This window comes from Canis lupus, unplaced genomic scaffold (genome assembly GCF_011100685.1).
Source record: "Canis lupus familiaris isolate Mischka breed German Shepherd unplaced genomic scaffold, alternate assembly UU_Cfam_GSD_1.0 chrUn_S1680H1874, whole genome shotgun sequence".
In the NCBI taxonomy this organism is placed as follows: Eukaryota; Metazoa; Chordata; class Mammalia; order Carnivora; family Canidae; genus Canis; species Canis lupus.
The window spans coordinates 74,316-83,411 of record NW_023330528.1 but is presented as its reverse complement, the minus strand read 5'-3'; positions in this window follow the sequence as shown (position 1 = coordinate 83,411).

The window sequence follows — 9,096 nt, the reverse complement described above, 5'->3', positions numbered from 1 at the left end:
TGGAATAAATGGACAAATCCCTAGAAATGTATAAACGAGCAAAACTGAAATAGGAAGAAATAGAAAATGTGAACACACCCATAACTAGCAAAGGAACCTGGGTGCCTCAGTGGTTGCGCATCTGCTTTGGCTCAGGTCATGATCCCGGGGTCCTGGGGAATCATGTCCCACATCAGGCTCCCTGCATGGAGCCTCATTTTCCCCCTGCCTATACCCCTGCCTCTCTGTGTCTCACATGAATACATAAATAAAATCTTTAAAAAAGAAAAAAGATAAATGATGAGAAAGGACCCAAATAAAATCACAAATGAAAAAAAGAGAAATAACAATCAACACTAGAGAAATACAAACATTTATAAGAGAACATTATGAAAAATTATATGCCAGCAACCTAGAACCTGGAAGAAATAGATCAATTCCTGGAAATATATAACATAGCAAAAATGAAAAAGGAAGAAATAAGAAACTTGAACAGACAGATAACCAGCAACGAAATTGAATCAGCAATCAAGAATCTCCCAACAGGAGACGCTAAGATCAATAGAATAGAATGGAATGGAATGCCGAAACAAGAAACAAACCTGTAACTCTAGGATCCATTAATCGACAACAAGGCAGCAAGGAATATCCAATGGCACAAAGACAGTCTCTTCAAAAAACCCTAACCCTGACCCCAGGATAAGAACAAATAGTGTTGGGAAAACCAGGCAGCCACATGCAGAAGAATGAAACGGGACCACTTTCTTACACCATATATATAAAAAATAAATTCAAAATGGATGAAAGACCTAAATGTGAGACCTGAAACCATACAAAGAAGAAAAGATAGGCAGCAACATCTTTGACGTTGGCCATTGGATCTTCTTTCTAGATATGCCTCTGAGGTGAGGGAAACAAAAGCAAAAATACTATTGAGACTTCATCAAATTCAAAACCTTCTGCAAAGTGAAAGAAACAACCAACGCTAAAAGGCAACATACAAAATGAAAGGAGATATTTGTAAACAACACATCCAATAAACAGTATGCAAAATACGTAAAGCAAATATAAATCTCAGCATCCTAAACACAAATTATCCAACTGCAGATGGGCAGAAGACATGAATGGACTTTGTCTCTGACAAGACATCCAGATGGCCACCAGACACCGAAAGACACTCAGCGTCACCCATCATCAGGGAAATGCAAATGAAAACCACAATAAGATGTCACCTGACAGCCGTCAGAATGGCTAAAATTAACAACAGAAGAAACAACAGGTGTTGTTGAGGCTATAGAGAAGAGGGAGCCCCCTTACACTCCTGGTGGACATGCGAACAGGTGCAGCCACTGTGGAAAACACTGTGGGGGGTCCTCGAGACGTTAAAAATAGGGGATCCCTGGGTGGTGCAGCGGTTTGGCACCTGCCTTTGGCCCATGTCGCGATCCTGGTGAACCGGGATCGAATCCCACGTCGGACTCACAGTGCACGGAGCCTGCTTCTCCCTCTGCCTGTGTCTCTGCCTCTCTCTCTGTGACTATCATAAAAAAATTAAAAAAAGAAGTTAAACATAGAGCTACCCTACGATTCCAAAATTGCAGAGCTAGGTATTTACCCCAAGGATACAAAAGTCGTTTAGTAGATTCCAAGTGGGACACGCAGCCCAGTGTTTGTAGCAACGTTATCAACAACAGCCAAACTGTGGATACAGCCCAGATGTCCATCGAGTGATGAATGGGCAGTGACGATGTGGTAAATATACCCACTGCGACATCACCGGGTCATCAGAAGTGATGAAATGAAGCCATTTACAATGACGTGGGAGAAGTGGAAATGACTTATGCTCAAGGAACTCAGTCAGTCAGAGAAAGATACCAAATACCATACAATTGCATTCACATGTGAATTTTAAGAAACCAGACAAATTGGCAAAGGGACACAGGGGGGATGAGAGAAGCAAACAAAAAAACACTTTCTTAACCACAGAGAATAAACTAATAAATACCAGAGGAAGGTGAGGGGGATGGGGAATCAGGGGATGGGGATAGTGGAGGGCACCTGTGGCCAGTACCAGGCGTTGTATCCAAGGGTTGAATCACTATGTGGTAAACCTGAAACTATATCATTCTGTGTATACAAACAGGAATTCAAGTAAAACTATTTTTTTTTAATTTTTATTTATTTATGATAGTCACAGAGAGAGAAAGAGAGGCAGAGACACAGGCAGAGAGAAGCAGGCTCCATGCACCGGGATCCCGACGTGGGAATCGATCCTGGGTCTCCAGGAAGGCGCCCTAGGCCAAAGGCGGCGCCAAACCGCTGCGCCACCCAGGGATCCCCAAGTAAAACTTTAAAATAATAATAGGTAGTATTGATGAAACATGTACGCACTAGAGATAAAATCAGAAAGGCAACTGAAAATCCAAATAAAGAGTCTTTAGAGCCACAAATCCCCTCCTTAGCTCACCTCGGGAGAAGCCTGCTATGTCTATTCTGACCCCATCAGAAGGCTGGATTTTGATTCTCTGGGGAGGCCACTGACTTGGTGGAGTCAGGCTATCTTTGAACCCAAAACCTAAATAGAGTGCATAAAACTAAGCGGCCCAAGATGCTAGGAGTCCCAGTGCAGGCACATGCCAGACCCAAACTCTAACCATACACAGACATAACTCTAACCCTACACTTAATCCTAATGTTAACTTAGCCCTTAAACAAGACCCATCACTAATCGAAAAACAAACAAAAACCCCAAGACCAAAACACATTCACTGAACCTTTCTGCCAACCCTCACCCTAACTCCTAAACGTAGGTTCACCTAAACTTAGGTTTCCTTAATCCTGACCCCTACCTTAAATCTAACCCGAACCCTAACCTCTAACCCTAACCTTAATATAAGGTATTCAAATCCTATTCCTAACCTTAACCTGTACCCTAACCCTAACCCTCTAATACTAATCCTATCTCATACCCCAAACTGTACCCTAACCCGTACCCTAAAACCAACCCCTAACCCACTCCCTAACCCTATATCTTACCCTTTTCCAAAACCGTACCCTGACCCTGACCTGACCCTAACCCTAACCTGTAACCAAACCTTAACCCTAACCCTAGCCCTAACCCCTATCCTAATCCTAACCCTCACTCTAACCCTAAACCTAGCCCTAAGTTTAACTGTAACCCTTAACTCTAACCCCTAACTCTAACCCCTAACCATAACTCACACCCTCACCCCTAACCCTAACTGCAAACCTAAGCCCAACCCTAACTCTAACCATAACCCTAACCCCAACCTCTAACCTCCTGCCCTAATCCCTAGAGCCTAAACCCTAACCCTAACACTAAATCCTGTCCCTTACCCTAACCCCCATCCTAACTCTTAACACTGACAAATACCCTTATGCCTCACCTAACCTCTAATTCGTAATCATAAGCATAATCACTAACCCCTAACATCTAACCTAAGGCTAACCACCAACTTCCTCCCCTCTCCTCACCCTACCATTCATTCTACACTTTCACTTACCCTGTGGTTCTGAGGAGTCCCTTCTGATGTGGAAGTGGCCCCCAACAGCTCCTCCAGATTCCTCCAAGGGGTCCTGAGGAAGCCAGGCTCCTGTGAGTGCGGACGTGGCCCCACGTGTTCCTGAGTCATAGTCAGCGGGTCCTGAGGACGCTGGGTCTCCTGTCACTGTGGACTATGCCTCACATCCTCTGGAAGCCTCACAGCAGGTCCTCAGGGTGCCGGGGGCTCCTGTCACCCTGGACATGGCCCCACGTCCCCCAGAAAACTCACCGCGGGTCCTGAGGAGGCTGTGGGCTCCTGTCAGCATACACGCAGCCCCTTATGTCCCGAAGCCAAAGTGCAGGTCCTGAGGAAGACAGGGTACCTGTCAGCATTGACGTGGCCCCACATTTTCCTCAAGCCTCACCATAAGACCTGAGGAGGCTGGGGGCTCCTGTCAGCATGGATGTGGCCCCAAATCTTCCCAAAACTTCACAGTGGGTCCTGAGGAGGCTGGAGACTCCTGTCACTATGGATGCGGCACCCACATTTTTCTTAGGCCTCACCACAGACCCTGACAAAGCTGGGGTCTTCTGTCCCCATGGACGCATCCACACATTTCCCCAAGTCTACACCAGGGGTCCTGAGGAAGTCAGCGTCCTGCTGTGTCCATGTGGCCCCAAATCCTCCCGAAGTGTCGCCGAGGGTTCTGAGGAGGCTGGGGCTCCTGTAACCATGAATGCAGCCCCCAGCTTCCAGAAGCCTCAACTTATGTCCTGAGGGACCCGGGAGCTCCTGCCAGAGTGAACGCGTCGCCACATCTTCCTGAAGCCTCCCCACAGGTCCTGAGGCAGCTCAGGGACTCCTGTCAGTGTGGATGCAGGCCCATATCTTCCTGAAGCCTCCCCGGGGGTCGTGAGGCTGCTCAGGGGTGCCTCTCAGCGTGGATGCGGGCCCACAATTTCCTGATACCTCCCTGCGGGTCCTGAGGTGCTCAGGGCTCCTGTCAGCGTGAATGTGGGCCCACATCTTCCAGAAGCCTCCCTGCGGGTCCTGAGGCGGCCCAGGGGCTCCTGTCAGGGTGGATGTGGGCCCACATATTCCTAAAGCCTCATCGCGGGTCCTGAGGAGACCGGGGTTCCTGTCAGCATGAATGTGACCCAATTTCCCCCTGAAGACTCCCCGCGGGTCCTGAGGAGGCTGCAGCTCATCAGCATAGACGCGTCCCCATGTCTTCCGCAGGCCTCCCCAGCACAGGCTGGCTCCTGTTAGTGCAGGCAGAGGAGGCCTACTGCACATGCATGCCCCATGGGAGGGGCCTGGGCTCAGGCGCCCCCTGCGGGATGCTCAGGCGCTACAGGAGACTGTGCAGGAGGCAGCGGGTGCTCTCTGTGCTGCACCTGCCTCCTTTCAGCCTTCATCTGGGGCCTGTTAGCTTTGGAAACATCTCACTGAAAAGGAGCCCAACACCCGGCTTCCCCAGAAATACTTAAGGACAAGGAATTGGAGCCCACAGGACGTGAAAGGAAATGTGGACCAGACTTTTACCACGTCCTGCAAAACTCACTCAACCCTCTTCCACTGTGGGCGGGACCGCGGGTTGGTGCAGCCGCCCTGGAAACAGTGTGGAGGCCCCTCAGGAAGTTACAAATAGAGCCGCCCTGCGACCAGCAGGTGAACGGCCTGGAGCTCACTCCGAAGATACAGATGCAGTGAGACTTGGGACACCTGCACCCCAATGTCCACAGCAGCCGGTCCACAGTAGCCACACTGTGGGAGGACCCTCGGTGTCCGCTGCCAGATGATGGATAAAGAGGATGGGAGATAGATGATGGTCATAGAGAGAGGAATGGAACTCAGCTATCAAAGAGAAGGAAATCTTGCCATTTGCAATGATGTGGATAGAACTAAAGGGATCATGTTAAGTGAAGTAACTCACTCGGAAAAGAGAATGACGTGTGGTTTCATTCATAGGTGGAATTAAAGAAGCAAAGCAGATGAACAACTGTAAAGGGAAGGAAAAACAAATAAGATGAAAACAGATGCAGGAAATACAGACTCTTAATGATAGGAAACAAACTGAGGGTCGCTGGAGGGGGCGGATAACAGGGGACCGGCATGAAGGAGGTCACGTGATGTCACGAGCACTGCTGTTATCTCCAACTGGTGAATCCCTGAATTCTTCCTCTGAAAGTGTAATACGCTATACGTTAATTAATTGGGTTTAAATTAAGTTAAAAAAATCAGTTCTATCAGAGCACATTTCCTTCTGTACTCTCTGTTTTGCTCATTCAGCTTATGCCGGAACCACCCCCGTGGGTCTGGTTTGTCTAAGTAGGCTCCACGCCTCGTCCATGGCCCAACACAGGCCTAGAACTCACGACCCCTGAGATCAGGACTGGAGGTGAGGTCAGGAGTTGGATGCTTAACCGACGGAGCCAGCCGGGGGCCCGAGAACCACACTGCTTTATCCTGTGTCTCTGTGACATCTTTTGAAATAGGAAAGTGCCGCGTCCCACTCTGTCATGCTTCTCCAATACTGATTTGACCTCCGGGGTCATTTGTTGTGGGGGTTGGATGTTATGGGTTTTGTTTTTTTTTTCCTATTTCTAAGATCTGCCACCATGATTTTGATAGGAATGACATGAAACTGAGGGTGGCTTCAGGAACTGCGGACATTTTCACAAGATGAGGCTCCGACCCCACGAGCCCAGGACGGCCTCCCAGAGCCTGGTATGGCTCAGTGCACAAGACTTGTGCTCCTTTGGTTCAGTCTCATTATTTATTCTCCTTGATGCTCCTGAGAAGGCCTTCACGTCCTTCCTTTCCTTCCTGAGTGCTCATTGTCGGGACACAGCAAGGCTACTCTGCTTTGTAGGGTCAGTTTGTGTCCCTTTACTTTACTGAGCTCACTCCTTAGTTCTAACAGGTTTTGGTGGAGGCTCTTGGGTTTCCTGTTTCTAGTACCGCGTCTTCAGCAAATAGGGACAGTGTGACGTCCCCCTTCCATGTGTGGAACCTTTGCTGTTTACAGCTTAATGTCCTAGAAAGCCCCACAATTGAATCAAAACTGAGCCCAGGCCAAGGGCAGGAAGCCCCTATTAGAATGAGAACAGAGCTCAATGCCCTTGAAGGCCCCATATCAAAATGTAAACAGAACTTGAGGAATTGCTCCAGCCCTTCTTGAGGTCCCCAAGACCAGCCCTTAAAACTAAGCTAAAACCTACCTCGGGTCCAAGTCCCTGATCTGCAATGTCGGGTATACTTGGACACAAGATCGAGCTTGTAAATAATCCCTCGTGTGTTTGCATCGGAATCGGCTTCTTGGTGGTTTCTCATATTCGCAATCTTGGGCACAACAGTCTGAGATAAAAAACAAAACCAAAAGAAACTCAGACGCGGGCAGAGTGAAAGCAGGGTTCTGAGAGAAGCGGCAGGGAACCGGGGGCTTGGCGGCTCTTCTGTGGTGGGCCTGCAGACTGGGGGGCGGAATCCTCAGTCCTAGAGCTAGAGGACCAGCGTCCCCACCCGCCTCCCCCCCATCAGACCCGAGTCTCAGGGAGCAGCACAGCACTGCCCGCTGGAGGCCAGAGGTGCTGATGCCCACCCCGTCACTGATCCCCGCAGGTGCATCTCCCAGGCAGATGTGCACCTGACAATCAGCACCACATCCCATCGCCAGACACCACACAGACCACTCGCTGCCACCAAGTTGTCAGACCACAGAGGCCCGGAGAGGAGGCCCGGAGACACATTTGCCTCTCGCAAAACTTGCGCCCCTATCGAACGAAATCCTTTCAAGCGAAGCTTACAGAAGGTCTGCATGTGGGATGTTCAAGTCCTAAGCTCAAACCAAAGGAGTGTGCATGCCTTGGAGGCAGCTGTCCGCTGGGAGCCAAATTGACAAGGCAGACACTTGGTTCACACTCCGCCACACTCGCGCATACAATGAAATGCTGTGGAAGCAGAACGTACAGGCAGTCAGGATGGGGGAGGTACAGGCCATAAGCTCAACTCTCAGAAGTGTGTATGCTTTGCATCCGATGACTGCTAGACACTTATAGAGATGAGGAATACCCGAGCTACACTCTAATTGAACAAGGACGTTGGCAATCGCTATATTGAACTCAGATACACGTGTACAGTCCTGACACTTCCACTCGCATTTCTCCAACCTCTTTTAGCACCTAATGTAAGGAAGTTAGCAGCTATGACTATGGGTAGGCAGGATGCGGGAGGGTCCTGCCCTGATCTCAGCTCTCACAAAAGACCATGCCTAGAAGCCCGCTTTCAACTAGCTGCGTTCTAATGGCCGTGAGACCATAGCAGTCTTCTAACTCAGGAGGTTTGAAGAATACCACTCTACTGTACCTGGAGACACCTTCCAGGCCTGCACTATTCCACTTGCTTCTCACAAGCTTCTGACAAACGTCTCTGGTGAAGATGTTCAAAACTCATTCTGCAGGCAGTGTGGAACTGTGAGGGACTAGGTGTGAGCTCAACTCTCGGGAGAGAGATGCTTTTGGACTCAGAGTTCAGCTAGCTTCTCACGTATGGAACTTAGTATGTAGCACCTGTCTAAGACAGGAATTACTAGGAAATCGCTGGATTGAGCTTGGAGGCACTAGTCTTGTATGCGGGGATTTTCCACTTACCTCTCACAACACTTCAGTCACGCATCAAGCCTAGGCCTGTTAGCAGCAAAGTGTACCTGCAGGCAGGATGTGGGAAGTACAGGCCATAAGCTCAACTCTCAAAAGTGTGTACAACTGGGAGGCAAATGTCTGCTACCCACTCGTACATGGGAGTTAGAAACTAGCTACACTCTAATTGAACAAGGACGTTGGCAATCACTGTATTGAACTCAGATACACGTGAGTACCATCCTGACACTTCCACTTGCATTTCTCCAACCTCTCCCAGCACCTAAGATAAGGACGTTAGCAGCTATGACTATGGGCAGGCAGGATGCAGGAGGGTCCTGCCCTGAGCTCAGCTTTCAAAAGGAGACCTGCCTCGAAGCAAGCTTTCTACTTACTGCGTTCTGATGGCCATCAGAACGTGGCAGCATTGTAATTCAGGATGTTCCATGAATACCGCTTTACTGCACCTGGAGACACAACCTTGAAGCCTGCAGCTTGCCCCTTGCGTCCCATGAGCTTCTGACAAACATGTCTAGTGAGGATGTTCGTAACTGTATCTGCAGGCAGTGTGGAACTGGGAAGGACCACGTTTCAGCTCAACTCTGAGAGGGAAGTTCCCCAGAGAGACAGCTTTCAGCTAGCTACTCAGGTTTGGAAGTTAGTATGTAGCTCCCATCTGAGGGAGGAATTCCTCAGAAGTTGCTGGATTGAACTAACACACATTTGCCTCTCGCAAAACTTGCGTCCCGTATCGAACAAAATCCTTTGGAAGCTAAGCGTAAAGGCGGTCAGCATGTGGGAGGTTCAAGTCCTAAGCTCAATCCAAAGGTGTGTGCATGCCTTGCAGGCAGCTGTCCGCTGGGAGCCAAATTAACAAGGCAGACACTTGGTTCTCACTCCGCTACTCTCTCGCATACAACGAAATGCTGTGGAAGCGGAACGCACAGGCAGTCAGATGGGGGAGGTACAGG